The sequence below is a fragment of the Pinus tabuliformis genome, chromosome 7, assembly GCF_031772625.1.
Source record: "Pinus tabuliformis cultivar Carrire ecotype Pingquan chromosome 7, CPIR1, whole genome shotgun sequence".
In the NCBI taxonomy this organism is placed as follows: Eukaryota; Viridiplantae; Streptophyta; class Pinopsida; order Pinales; family Pinaceae; genus Pinus; species Pinus tabuliformis.
The window spans coordinates 864,627,805-864,643,445 of NC_142293.1; the positions used below are offsets into that span (position 1 = coordinate 864,627,805).

Here is a 15,641-nt window from a genome sequence, read left to right on the forward strand (position 1 = left end):
AGCCTGAACCTGCTCTGTCACCATCAAAGAGCCTGGACCAGCTCTGATACCACTGTTGGGGATTTTTCTGAGAAAATCCCAAAAAACAAACTAAATAAACTCCACAGAGGCAATGCTCTGTTTCCTTCTGCCACAGGATATTTTTTGCACAGGGAAGCTTTTAAAAAAAATTAGTGAGAACAGAGTATTGCATCACCATAAAAACATTTCTATTTATTAAAACAAAAATCACTGATACATATTCATCCTCTTTTACTGAGAGGGATTTACCAAAACATTTCAACCAACAAAAACTACTCTGTCTCCTCCTGAGAATTTATTGTGTTGGGTTTACTGCTGTAAAACCCCTTTTACATTTACTGGTGTAAAATTGTTTTTATACACAGCTGTAAAACAACAAAAATTTACATATGCTTCCTCGGAAATATTATGTGATCCACTTCGTTTGAACAAAAATAAACTTACATTTCAACGTGGTTGTTTTACGTTGCACTGCTCCACTTCGTTTGAACAAAAATAAACTTACATTTCAACCTGGTTGTTTTACGTTGCACTGCTGTGCATAAGCATTCACACTGTTGTGTAAAAATTAACTTATATTACATTTGCAAGCTGCTCCTCTGTTTTCTTTTTCATATGCACTCCTGTGTGCAAATAAACATAAAACATTACAGCAGCAAGTCCATTTCACCCTTGCACTGTTGTGCAAGCCTCAATGTTCTTCACGCAAAATATGAACATACGCTGCCCCTTATCACTCTATGCATTGCTTTGCGATGCATACTCTCCTTACATTATACACTACAACATGCATTCTTTTCATTGTAATGCATATATAAAAAATGGTCAACGCTCAAAACAAATAACATAAAGAAATACATTTTTGTGCCCATGCTTCCGTGTAAATAAAATTTTAAGGTTCTACCAACAACTTACGAACCCATTTATTTCTCAGCATGGCGGTCAATTCATTCACTAACAATTCGGCGGTCAACCAAACTTGTTTTTTACTCCACGTAAATATTTAATGTTGCCCGTATGCAGGTTTGGAGCAATCGACGGTGGAGAGCGATGGAAACAATCGGACGGTGGACGGAGATATCGGGAGACAATTTGCTGTAGAACTTTATGTCTCGAGAATGTCAGACTTGCTTACGTATGGGGAGAGCCACGCATCTGCACCATATTGTATCGGGCTCAAAAATACGGAAACTGCCTTCGCCGGAAAGTGGTCCGAGAAGTTTCAGGCGAGTTTGCTGAGCGGTATTGGGCGTTGTACATCTGCGTGCATCCTGCAGTTGGAATTAACATTCCAACAATAACTGGAAAACCCTATTGTGGTTAATCATGTGTTTAGTTCTTACCTAATAATTTATTTTTATTGTTTTGAGACTTATGTGATTTGTACTTTGTATAGAGTTTTTTTTCGGAGTTATCGCATCCACAATTGTTTGAATCAACTTTTCTAGCTATCTATTGTGGCTCATCATCACGATAGATCAATACTTCTATTTATTCATTCCAATGAGATCTGTCCTACACACTTATTGATCTATCCTGATGATGAGCCATAGTGGATGGCTCGAAACTTCTATTCAAACAATTCTGGATGCAATAACTCCCGAAAAAATTCTACAAAAATTTATTTTTAGTGATGTAAATTCAATGTTTCCTTATGGTTGCATGTTAGATCGTTGGTAGCTTCAACTCCTTTTATGTGGTTGTTTCCGCATAGAAAAATCAGGTTCTTGAATTCAGTTAACAATACCTCTTGAGCTCCAAGTTAGGGTTTAATGATTCTTTAGTGGGAGAGCTCATTTTTGTAAATTGAAACAAAACCTAACTTGTTCAAAGGACGGGTATAATATTCAGCTGCATTGTTGGCGAATTTGGTCATGGCCAAAACACTCAACATCTATGGCATTTATTTCATTTTTGGAAGCACTTCCATTTCATAAAATCTTCTCTTTTATTATCTCTATGTTCAAGATTTTAATTGGTTTCGAGGAAAGTTTGTTCATGGTATAATGGATTGTTTTCAAAGGGAAACAAAATGGTTATCTTTTCATTTTACAGTGCCTGAATTTGTTCTTCAATAGACCCCAACTTATGAATGGATACATAGTTGGGTAATTCTGGGTTTTCACCGTCCAAGCTTAGTGGCATGCTTTTTCTTCTTCTTTTCTTCTTCTTAGTTTCAACTTTCCTTTGAGCTTGGGTTTGGCGAAAATATAGACTGACTTTTTGGTTAGCGGCGACACAAGTTAGTTGCTCTGGAGTTAATGGTTATCTGTTTTTCGTACTCTTATTCTTTTATACTCTTTTGGACATTAATCTAATTTTGTTTTATTTCTCTCAGAAAGAAGCTTTCTTACCTCAGCAAGGCCTCGTCAGTTTCAAGTCTTTCGTAGATTGTTGCATATCAAAATTTTAAGTGATTAGTTACTCATGCAATGAATATGACTATAGGGCAATCTGGTGGCCCAGAAAAATTTAGCCATCTATATTTGGGAAAAATTGAAAAATTGTGGGAGAGATGTCCTGAACCAATAAACGTCTTTCGATGGGATAGACTCTGGAAAAATATTTTTCACCACATATTCAGGCTCACATTTGAGGTGGGAAAATGGCTATTCATTCCTATCCTATTTGTGTCATCTCTAAGTGAGATTGTTTAATGTGGATGGAAAAATAAGGAACTGCATATACTTATTGGCATGTTAGTTGGCATTTATCTTACAATATTTTTGAAGGAAACTGTAGTCGAATGATCAGACAATCTTCAGGTGATCTCATTAAACAAGTATGTTACTCGCTATTATGTGACTTTATTATATATAGTGGGAGTTTCTCTTTTCATTTTATTTAATTTTTGTTTTTAGTTTTAGTTTATTGATATCAGGTCATGGATGATAGGAAGGAGGTTTTTCATGGCATCTTATTAGGGCCTGTTTTTTAATTGATCGAGTTTCCTAGGCATTACTGTAGATATTGGGGACGTATATTTCTTCCACACTTCGTGAACGGTGCATTGTCCCGATCAACCCCATAGAGCCTTGATCAGGCCCATCCTACCTGATACTTATGCACATATCTTGAGCATAACTGACAGCAGCCGACAAGATTCACAGAAAATGATATGGGTTCACAACCTCCACTGCAATAGAGCCATGACAAAAACACTAAAAACATTCAGTCCTTACAGCGTCTCCTCATACTTTGCGAGGGAAGTGATATGCTCCTTGAGTCACTTTCTCCTTCTGATATCAATCACAAGCTGACCAACCTCTGAACAAGAGTCCATTGGGTCATACCCTATCAAATCCCAGTGATGAAATATAGCCTGAGGAAAATCTTACCCGCCTGTGGCAAGCCGAAGAGAATCTGCCGATTTAAAAGACTTTATAACTGGAAAATGGGCTTTAATGTTACATAGTCGAGTCCCAGGTGTCTGCAGATCCTCAAACACATGGCCTTTCCTTTGATTCAACACATTGTAAATTCCACCCATAGCCTGCTCATGTGCCTGAATCTCAACTAAATATACAAGCTCGAGAAGCCTCGACTTGGCAGTAAACTGAGAAGCATAAAATACCCTTTTTGTTGTAGGAATGAGCTAACCACCTACTCTATGTATGGAATCTGAATGTAATAATACATCACACATCTTAAAGAAAATCCCATGCATGTTCTTCTATCCAAGTGCTCCTTCCTTGGATTCCCATTGGAATGTAGCCACCATGGAATCCTTAATCTCATTCAAGTACTGGACTCCCTTGCACATGTCGATCACCATGTTGGGTCTTGTTGCGTCAGCCCAAAGAAGCATATCTTCTTCATCAACTATTTGTCCCACCCAAATTCCTCAAAGAGGATTTCCCCTCAGGCCTTGACATCACCCTTTGGGAAAATGTGCCCCTCGTCAGTTTACTGTACAAGACCTAATTACAAAGGCCTTGCTTTGACATAAAACATATTGTGTTTATTTGCAGATTTTCTCATGAAAACATGGTATGATTTCTCAGCAAAGCCTCTTTTAATGAAACAAAGGGATCACACACGACAATCTATGCTCCCCCCATGAAATCCTCATGCAAGTCCTTCAAGCATATCTCGATGTGAAGCTCTCCAACTCCTGCAATTATATGTTCCCATGATTCCTCAATTGTGCAGACAACCATGGGATCTGACTTGGCCAACCGCTTAAGGCCTTCAACGAGCTTTGGGAGGTCAGAGGCCACCTTACACTACACTGCAACTCTATAAACTGGGGAGACAGATAACTTCATAGCTCTGATGGGATGTGCCTCTGCTTTGTCCTCATTTGTGACAGGAGAATTCTTCGTGATAAACTGATCTAGCTCAAGTATACTAACGATGTTTCCACAAGGAATATCGTAAATTGTTTCATGCTTCTTCCACATCCATATAACCTTTCTCTGAATGCTCTTGACATACATATCCTTCTTCTGTCCAGGGACACAGTCGGGACCCATTATTTGCATACCTTCCTCCCTGCAAACTTATGAGTTGAGCCCCACTTTCGGACACGATTAATCTATTTATAAGCTTTCCTATTCTCATTTCTAGACAAAAGGCCAATCATGTTCCCTCAAATATTTGTTCAATGGTCATAGTGGCCATGGTTGCTACTACTCAGGTTGGTTTCTATGATTTTCAATATGTTTCAAAGAAATTGTTTTGTTATCTTTAGGTTGTTTCGAATTCCTTCTTTCTTTTGGCCAACAAAAATGAGGTAAATGGTTTTAGAATTTGTTTCTACCTAGAAGGATTTTCATTTCTGGGGTTGTGATAAGAATTGGTGTGATGCTTATGATTTGATGGTTTTATCGCGTCATTTCTCTGTGGATTTATCCATAAAGTTTCGTCGGGAAGTGCGTGACTTCAAATTTTGGTTCCTATCATTGTCTGATATTGCCCACCATGTTAGTAAATTTAACTTGAAGATAGACATTATATTTTATTATTTCCCTTCCTTCTATTTGTTTCAAATTCATTTTAGGAAAGTCTTATCCTATTTTAGGTCATTTCATATTCCCGTTTATGTTGGTCATCTTAACTCTACTTTATTTTTTTTAAATTATTTGGGGACATAAATGGCTTGAGATTTTGTTTATTGTTAGGAAGAGTTTTAATTTTCGGCATTTCCATATGAAATGGCGCGATGTTCCAGATTTCAGGGTTTTATCGGCCATATCTTTGTGAATCGTCTGTAAATTTTCATCTCAGGTAATGCGCGTACCTTGAAATTTCGGTTCTCGTCATTCGGCTTTCATATTTACAGTCGTCCCAAGAAAAATGAATTATTTGATATTTCATAATCTTTTGGCCTTTATTTGCTTTGGGGATCTCTTTCATTTATGAAAGATGTTTTAACGCCTTTGTCTTTATGTTCGTGTCTTGCGTATAGTATTTAAACTCATTTCAACTAGCTTGTATCTGTTATTTCTTTACATGTAGGATTATTATTTAAGACTTTTTGTACATGAAAAATGCTTTTATTCTATTTTTTTTAATTATTTTATTTTACAACTTCCTTTCAATACGTGTGATTTTGCTAGAAAATACCTTCCTCAATTTTGTGGAATATGTTAACTTACAGAGAATTGCGGAGAATATTTTAAGAAAGCTCACACAATTTAGGCTTTGTTTTAGGTCTTCGATATTTTTCTTTAAGTTATTTACTTAGATTTTCATTTTACATCTATGTGTCAAGCAAACATAACATTTTCTTAACTTGACAAATTTGAGTGGAAATTTAAAATATTTGGGACAACTTAAGTTCTGTTCCGCTTATTCAACAATATTCTATCTCCATATTTTGAAAATTAGGCGATCATTGTTGTCGGTGCCTATAAAATATGAGAAAAATCTTTCATCGACTCACGCAATGATTCGATAGTGGTATATTTGAGTTAAACATTTTTAACACGTGAATTTGACTATTTCTCCTCATTTCAACTCATATAATTTCAAAATTTGCAGCAGTTTCTCTACATTGCTGAGGATTTTGAGATTGTGTTGCATTGCCTGGACCGTTTCAATTAAATCTCCTTTTTGCACATTGTTTCTTCATGACTTGAACCTTACTCTATGGACTGGGTGTCTTATCTCATTCTATCAATCTTATCAATTTTGTAACATATTGTAACATATTATCATGATAAATCTACTTGTATAACGCTTGATTTTCGTGGGAATCATACAAAAGTTGAACTATATGAATAAAGTTAAATCTTGTTAGGAAAACTGGCGATTTAATTACTTGACTGTGGAAGTCATAAATCAGATTGGCAACAATCTGAACAGGTTTATGGCCTCTGAAAACAAGTTTTAAGAAATACCAAATCTACTCTTCTGTTATGATCTATGTTGAATTGGATCTACGCTTGAAATGGAGTTTTAAATGAAAGGAGAGAAAAAATATTTTTGCTTGATGTTGATCACATGAAACCAAGAATGCTACTGCATCGCAATGAATTTCAGAATAACCCTCTTAGTAAAATTCCATGCTGCAATGGAAAATAAGGAATTAACAATTAGATTTTTTGATTGAAAAGTTGTTAATAGGGGATCTCACAATGGAAATTCACACCTCAAACCCCTGCATTTGGTATGGAAGCATTTTTTGAGAGAAAAATCTTAAGATGGGCTTCACTTGGAAAAACTCCCTGATTTTGGAGCTTCACCAAGATTTTCCTGTCATTTTTTAGCTTCGCCTTCTCTTATATTTTGTTGGTTCATGCTTACTTAATACACAATGAAGTCGAAATCTGTTCAATGGAAAGCTAATAACCCCTTTAATGACTGGGTTATATTTTCATTATTCTCGTTGTTAAACAACAATTTATGTTCAAACTATATAAGTTTGAATTTTGGTGGTGTTTATGTTCTTTCTGGGTTGCTGTTTAAGCATATGGAAACCATTTCAAATGGTTTTGTACTCCTTTCATCTCCTTTAAATATAACTCTACCAGAAAACCAAACCATATTTTTTTGTAACTCTCTCATTAGTGTTATCATATAGATTCTCTCACACATGTTTTCGTCCTTGATCTGGCTTTACTAGATTACCACTAGCATTATGCATGTCATTATTTCCATTCTTACCCCAGGAATAACCAAAACGAAAACACTACTAAAGGACTCCAATTTTTAGATTATGCGTATCTTCTCTATTGTCCAATTTATGACACTAATACCATGCTTTTCAAACGATGTAATTGGGCCACTTTGGTATTGATTTATAAATCAACTTCAAAGGAGGAAGAAAACACAATGAAGAGTTATTTTCCTGTCACTGGAAAATGTGATAAATCAAAACAATATGGGAGGCCGATGGGATCATAGCATGGAACATCTTGCAACTCTAATTCACGTTATGGGGTAAGGAGAAATCATAAGATTGGACATTCCCATAGGATACAATTCTTCTTATTTATATCATTAAGTGCAAGACGTGTTGATAAGAAGGTGCCACAAGATAACCCAAGGGATTTTTTCAAACTAAAACACAACTCCAAAGCTATAAACATTAGATTTTAATGTCAACTAAGCACTCAAGGTCACTCTAGTGGACAATACCCATAGGTTTCAATTGTGTGGGTGGAAAGATGTGTATTTTTCTAACAAACTTAAGAACTAGTACATAGTAGAATAACAACTTGATCTTCAACAAAAACTCATTATGCCTTAACTCTATAGAGATTTTATGAATAAAAGAAATAAGAATCTCTCCATCTTCAAACCTTAGAACCACCATAGGTTGTATAAAACCTTAGAACCACCATAGGTTGTATCAAAAGGCACAAGATTTTTCTCCTTTGTTGACCTAGAATTGTCAATGGATTCCCTACCTTTGATCAAGTTAAAAAAACAACTCCTAATAGATTATAATGTGAACTGAGAACTCAAGGCAACACTAGTGCACAATACTCATAGGTTTTAATTGTATGGGTGGAAAGATGAGTTTTTCCTCCAACCAGTACAAGCAATAGTACATAAAACTCATAGGTGTTCCTATTGACCTCAATAAATCTTATGGAGACATTTGTATTTGCAAAGTTAAGAGTTAAGAAAGGTATTAGGAATGCAAGCTTATTTTAATGCATTCTAATGTTGTCCAAATCAAAATTTTAGTCCAAATCATATTCTCATGTATTCGATTCATCAACAATCTATTTGGAGCAATCTTGACGATTAATAAGAACAAAAAATGAGTAGAACATTGTCATTTCCTCGACCAATTTCAAACCGAAGTGGTAGCTCGTGATCCTCATTTGGGTTTGGGAAGAGGTATAGTTTGCTTCAAATGACAACACTTATGTGTAGAAAATGTGCAACTTATGGAGTTCCAAGTATCGTACATTCATACAATGATATAGTTATGTGTTGTTGTGCATGGAAAGCATTGAAAGAGTGTAAATAATGGTTAGAGGTTTTCCATACGATAGAGCGATGGACAAAGGATTGTTGAACTAACTTTTTTTCTTTACAGGGGCAGATCCAATGTGTGTGTGTATATATATGACTGATATTCTTTATACAGTGTTCACGTCTATGTTGCCACATATTGGGTGAATTTAATGGTTGATTCATCTATTGCAGAAGTCTATGATGCCTTTATATCCATTTAAAATGCATTTGTTGAGTAAGATATGATTTTACTACTTATGTTCGACATAACCATCATACCAAAATATTGACATTTGATGCAAGGCTATCTCTTGCAGCGAGGGTTAAGTGACCCTTTGGAATATGAAGGATGTTCATGTCTATGGTGGTTAGGACAGTGGAATGGATAAGAAGCTGCTTAAGATAGTGGAATGGATAAACAAGATTGAGATCATGAGGAGTTAGAAGAAGGTGTGTCATAAGTGCTGGTTGTCGGATCTCCCACACCAAGTTAATGGTCTAAGCTGTCACAAAGGTATAATGTGAGATTGTGTAGAGGGCATTTTATTAGTCCACAATGCAACAAATTAAGTGACATGTGATGCACAACTATAAAAAACCAATTTCTTTATCTATGATTAAGGTTCACAATGTTAGGTGAATGAAATTTGTTAGCAAAGATACTCTGCATCATCCTCCCCTCATTTACAAACTTTGAATTTTCTGATTCAAAATCACTTGATGTAGCTACTTGGCTATATTTAAGTAAATCAATTTTTGCGATATAAATGTTGTAGGCATTATAATTGAGATAGTTGGAATGTAGATGAAATCTCATTATGAGTTTGGATTTGGATATTACACTCAATAGCAATTTCATTATTCAATCATTTAAGGAACGAAAAATAACTTGCCACAAAATGTATATTGAGATTAACTATTCAAATTTAAAAGAGATCATGTATATTGACATCATGAAACATTCAATAAAATACTCACTTAATTGTAGATAGTAATTTTACCAATGAACCCATCTTGCAATTATAATCTATGATATAATTCAATTTTGAAAAGTGTAAATTTCGAAGTTTCTCTTACAAAAAAACCACTAAATAAACAAAATTACATAAAAAATTTACTTCTATGTTACTCTTTCCTACACTATTGACCACATTCTCTTTGCAACATATGGTGCAATTTTTAATTATAACTATTTAATAATATCAGGTACACCATCTTTATAGTAAATTGTATCACCAATTGATCCAAATCCAAAAAACTAAATAACTCAAATATTATTTACATTACAGAATTTTAATATAATTATAAATAAGTTTCAAACTTTTATATATATATATATATATATATATATATATATAAGTATCATGGATACCACTTCCAGAGTCGAGGATCTCATACCTGATCTATCCCTACTCTTACAGGCTTCGAACCTTAACGGTTTTGAAGCTTCTAGGAAACATATTTTTTTGTGGGGACTTTATTTGGTAGCTGGGAAGTTTTCGAGAGTTCTCTCGGAGTTTGATTTCGGCGATCTTTTCTTGGGTCTTGCAGAAGGGAGAGAGTTGCTAGACGCCTGGGCGGAAATCCTAAGAAAAATGACAAAAATCAACTACATACAATTGTTGTTTCTCTGGTCAAAACTATACGAAGGATAACAAATTGAATTGAATTCCCATGTCATTTCCTAAAATTTCAGTATTATAAGAATTAAGAAGATTTACGTTTCTTAGCTATTTATACATGTTCATGTTCAAATTCGCAATATGGAGTACTAGTATGTTTATGTAGATAAATATCAATCTTTTACACTCATACTAAAATATCGAAAAACTTTAATATGTTTCGAGTGTTTATTACTAAGGAATTAATTTGTGTTTTAAGTATTTATTACTGATTCATAATATTACTTAAGTTTACTATGGCACTTAAGATCATAAACACATTGAAATTCAAAATATCGAATTGAAATTTCGATTATAGTGGCAAAATCCATCTCATTCATATGAGAAATAAACTTTGATTAGCATCTTAAAAAGGTAAAAGAAACCACGTACTAACCCATATTAACAACGGACATTAACATATTAACGATAATTTTGTAAGCATAACAATAAAGTGAAATCAATTTATAGATCCAATTTACATCACTTATAGTATAGTCATAGGTAACTATATATATATATATATATAATATTCAATATAAGTCGATTTAAAAGTTGACGGTTTGCTTTAGTTTGTTGAAGTGCGCTTTATGACAAGGATCAAGTTTGATTGTTGGTTGCAATGCGTCATAGATAGAAGGACATTTGAAGGTCGAACTGTAGGAAGGCCAAGATGAACAAAAGTGCATAGTTGCATGTTTGTAACTCGTTCACAAAGCAGGATCATGGTAGGAGGTGAAGGCGAACACTAGAGTTTGAACCAACCTACCATGACAATCGATGAGTGCGAAAGTTTTTTGAGTAAGGCTTTAGATGAAGTGGATGAAATCCAAAACATAGTGAACGACTTCAAGACTGAAGTAGCCGAGTTGAAGGAGAAACTTGTTGCACAAGATAAGGCATAACATAAATTCGAGCTTCGATATGATTATATTGAATGGATATATGGCGAGTTCGTGAAAGAGATAGAACTTGACAAGGAGAAAACTCAAGGGTTGGAGCGGATTGGCTAGTTGGAAGTGAGATTGGAGGAGATGAAGAATGAAGACGCGATTTTGAAAAAAGCTATTGGGCAAGGTTCGACTGTTGGGACCGCTCATTTGAAGATCACAGAACGAAAATCATTTGACATGGAGAAATATCTTGAAAGGTTCGAACTCACTTCATAAGAAGTGAAGGTAAAGGTAGATACTCAATTCCTTACGAAATATGCTAAGATGTGGTGGCTGAGAAAAATGATCAAATATCTATAGGTGAGGCAAAGGATATTATGTCATGGGATGAGTTGAAGGAGGCACTTTTGGCACACTTCAGTCCACAAGATGAGACTTTGGGATTCTCGCTCCAAGATTAAATACATAAGGTAGACCGAGAGCTTACAAACACATCAACGTGAATATGCTAGCTTTATTTTGGAATTACTTGATATGGTGGAGAAGGATAAGGTCTTCAATTTCATCATTAGATTGAAGACTTGGGCTATGAACGAGGTAAAAAGATAAAAAATTAAGATGCTAGAGGAGGCATTTCTTAGGATTGATAGGTTGGTTGACTATCATGACCATAGGGTGGATAATCATAAGAAGAAGTTAGACAAAATGAAAGAGAGGTCTTCCTAGGAAGATAACACGAAATCAAACGGGAAAACAAAGGCAAACAAACCTTTGAAATGCTAGTTGAGTAGAGGTGACCATGGGGTGAAGGAATGTCCTTTGGATCCAAAGGTAGCGACCATGACACAAACCGATGAAAAGAAGGAAGAAAGGACACAAGTTGGAGTGATGCAGGTATTGAATGTTACTACTGCAACCGAAGCCATTCTGAAAAAAGATCCGGAGAGACATGGGTTGGAATATGTTGTGATGACAATTGGTGAGGGAGCACTACCCACGATGTTGGATAGTGGAGAAACTCATAACTTTATGAGGGTGGAAGCTACGAGGAAGATTGGGTTAAAGTTTGTGCGAGACTTAAGTCAGTGAACTCACCACCACACCAAATCCTTGGAGATGCGAAATGAGTTCAAGACAAGATTGGTGAATGATAGGGTAAGGCGAATTTCACAATCGCATGCTCAGATGGCTATGAAGTAGTTTTGGGGATGGAATTTATGAAGCAATACAAAGCCATGGTGGTAGCGCACTTGAAGAGATTCTTCATTCATGATGGAAGGTACAAACTATTCAGTATACCTAGCATTGGAGCTAGGAAGGATGGATGTAGGATGACTGCAATGAGTGTGGAAGAGAAGTGACAAAGCGATGAGGTCTATGAGAGGTTGCAACGTATAGAGACAAAACTCATGGAGAAAACTCAGATCGTGAAGGCATTATTAGATAGTTTCCTTGACTTGAAAAGATGACTTATGGTGATGGAGACTTGCATGAGTGAATGTAAGGTTATAGAGGTAGAGACACATACTTTCCAATGAGAGGAGGACCGTGAAGAGTATTTGTGGAGGTTGTAAGTAGAGGATGTTGACCTTTGTATAGAAGAAATCAGCAAGGAGAGTGATAGTGGGAGTGGAGGATCATGAGTTTTCCCCATTCCATCTTCATCTTAGACTTGATGGGAGAAATGAATTTTTGTCTTTTGCTCAAGGCAACAAGGTCCCTCACCTTTAATGAGCAGACTTGGATGTGGAGGAGAGGTTGTAGATGTTGGAAATTTCTGTTTATTTCAAACACAAAAGAAATAGCACAGAGAACAACGCTCTGATTTTAATACAGGATCTTTATTAAAAACAAAAAGAACTGTTACAAGACAGTCTTCCTCTTCAGAGGGATTACAACAGGAACGCTTCAGTTCCAGAAACCAATTTCATTATCTCATAAAACTACAGTTTCAACACTGTTGTGCGTTGCAAGAAAAAAGAACTCTTCTTCTCTAATTCTACACCTCTGTGTCTGCTCTTGCATTTTTTTTTTATATAATGAACAACACAAAAATATCTTACAATACGTGTTGCTTGTGCCCATACTTCCGTAAAATAGAAAATAATAAAATTAAAAATTTCACCTACATTTACCAACCGCGGTAAATATCATTAATTACACGGCTGACAATATCTTATTGGAATTCAATGCATGGCTTATCACAACATCGCAACATCGCGCCTTGCCTCTCCCGCGACATGAAAAGACAGTATGTTGGTTTGTACATTTCAATGTGGTATTGTATGTAAAATGTGGCATTCTATTATCTTGATAGCTGTATTTTTTTTACTTGCTGCTTGGTGCCCTTGTGAAGAGTGAGCTACATTGGATCATCGAGTGTAGTGGTTGCTAAGTGAATAGAGTGCATATATAGATGGTATGAGATCACTGCTTCTACGGTATTCCAAGATTTTGTATAATATTTTATCTATGTAATTTTTGGGAGAAATCATATTATGAATTTGTTTTGGAGTGCTTGGAAGAATCAAAGAAAGGGATTTGTGAAGCGTCCAACTTGCAGCCGCTTCAAAATTGGTGCCCATATTCTTTTTAATCATTGAAGAAATTTAAGGAAGTCATATTTTCAGCATTGCAAGGTTTCTATTCTATGACTAGTATGTGAATTGCTACAAATTGGTGACAGTAGTAACATGTTGTTCTTGAATAGATTTGCGCTAAGTGAATCTATAGCTCAAGTATTCAAATTATTCCCTACGCAGCCTCCAATGGACATTAGCAACACTTTCAACTTTAGTGACCTCCCGCTAACGACACTATCGACAAGATTAATCAAAATTGGCATAATTGCTAGACCAATCATGTTATCATTAATGCACACATTTTTACTAGTACACAACCCATGGCGGTTGATCCGTCCTCTGTGGTCTCAAACATCAAATATCACGTAATCAATCAGGCACAAGAGCCTAAATACGTCATTTTTTTTTGTTTGTGATAATTTTTAATTATGTTTAATATTATTATGATGGGTACTCTACAACAAGAAAGATGACAACAAATTGGTTTAATGGTCTGAAATAATTAATAGAAGGAATAAGTCTAGGTAAAAGCTTAGTATGGATGGTTGATGAGTTAGTTTGGTAGTTGTGGATTCTTGGAAGGATTCCTCATTTGTTAAAGATGTGGGAGTGGCCTTCTTGTGAAGTTATGTCACAACTTGGAATGTTGCTCAATAATTGAATTTAGGAGATTCATGATTCGGGAGTTTGAGAGTGGAACTCGAGAATCCAGCTTATCGACTACACCCTTAAGAGACAACTTTATGGAGTTATCAGGCTAGAGGATTTCAAAATGATAATGATGGAAAGGACCTATAAGTACATGTACATGTATACAGTCGATTGAACCACGTACATAAAGGGTATCCTAATAGAGTGTTGGTTGTAGTGGTTGGAACCAATGCATATTCGCAGATGGTTGTTCCCTTATATGGACATTGATATATTATTTTTAATCATATTTATAATATGACAACATCTAGACTTTTCTAATTGAAATCAAGACAAGTAGTCATTAACAAAGAGACTTGGAAAATATAATTCCTACTTGTAATGTGATGGAGTTATTTACATTGTTTAGAAGTAGGTTACATCTAGGAGAGATCTTAGATCCTGTTTAGGTGTTTCGTTGAGATATTATCTCAACATATTGGTTGTATGGTTAAGATAGTATTTCTATCTTAGAACAAGAGTTGATGTATTTATATGTCCAATTAATATGATGTAAAACAGTTTTTGGCATGCAATTTCTTTTTTCAACTAATTAATGGATTATTAGATAATAATGGCAGGCTAGTATTCACTTGAGATGAGGCCAATTCCATCCACTACCATTATAAATTCCAAAAATACTCCCAAAATCCTACAGGCTACATGTATGACTATTTGCACCATAAAGTGTTCCTTTGGGAAAACCTCCGCTTAGATACCACTCTGCATCATTTGAGACCATTGCTCTATTGTTAGACAATTGAAATCTTTTGAGTTGTTGGACCTGACAAACAACTCGTACTTGAATTGTTCTCCTAATATTTTGTTTAATATGTTTATAAGGTTTTCTTGTTGGGGATTTTTCTGGTAAAATCCCAAAAACAAACAAATAAAACTGCACACAGAGGTAATGCTCTGTTTTCTCTTTCCACATGATCTTTTGTGCACAGGGAAGCTTCAAAAAAAAAATTCTTGAGAACAGAGTATTACATACCCAGAAAAAGATTTCTATTCATTAAACATAAATGCCTGATACAAACTTCATCCTCTTTCACTCAGAGGGATTTACCAAAAATACGTTCAGCCAACAAAAACAAAACTCTGTCTTCTCCTGAGAATTTTTTTTTACACTGCTGGTGTGTAAAAATCTCCTTTTCTTTTACTGCTGTAAAAACCCTTTTTACATTCATTGCTGTGAAAAACATTTTACATATACTGCTGTAAAATAAATTTACATATGCAGTAAAATTTTACATTAGATTCACAAAATGAAATCCTTACTCACACCATACGATTTTCATGCTTCCTCCTAGTTTTACATTGCATACATAAAAATGAATTTCATATTCACTGGTGTGCTCCCCTGTTTTCTTTCACTG

General features: G+C 35.2%; 1 pseudogene; it reads right to left on the bottom strand.

The window, feature by feature from the left end:
• Nucleotides 1–3,199: 3,199 nt before the first annotated feature.
• Nucleotides 3,200–4,505, bottom strand: LOC149250345 (elongation factor 2 pseudogene; annotated as a pseudogene).
• Between the last annotated feature and the right edge of the window lie 11,136 nt (nucleotides 4,506–15,641).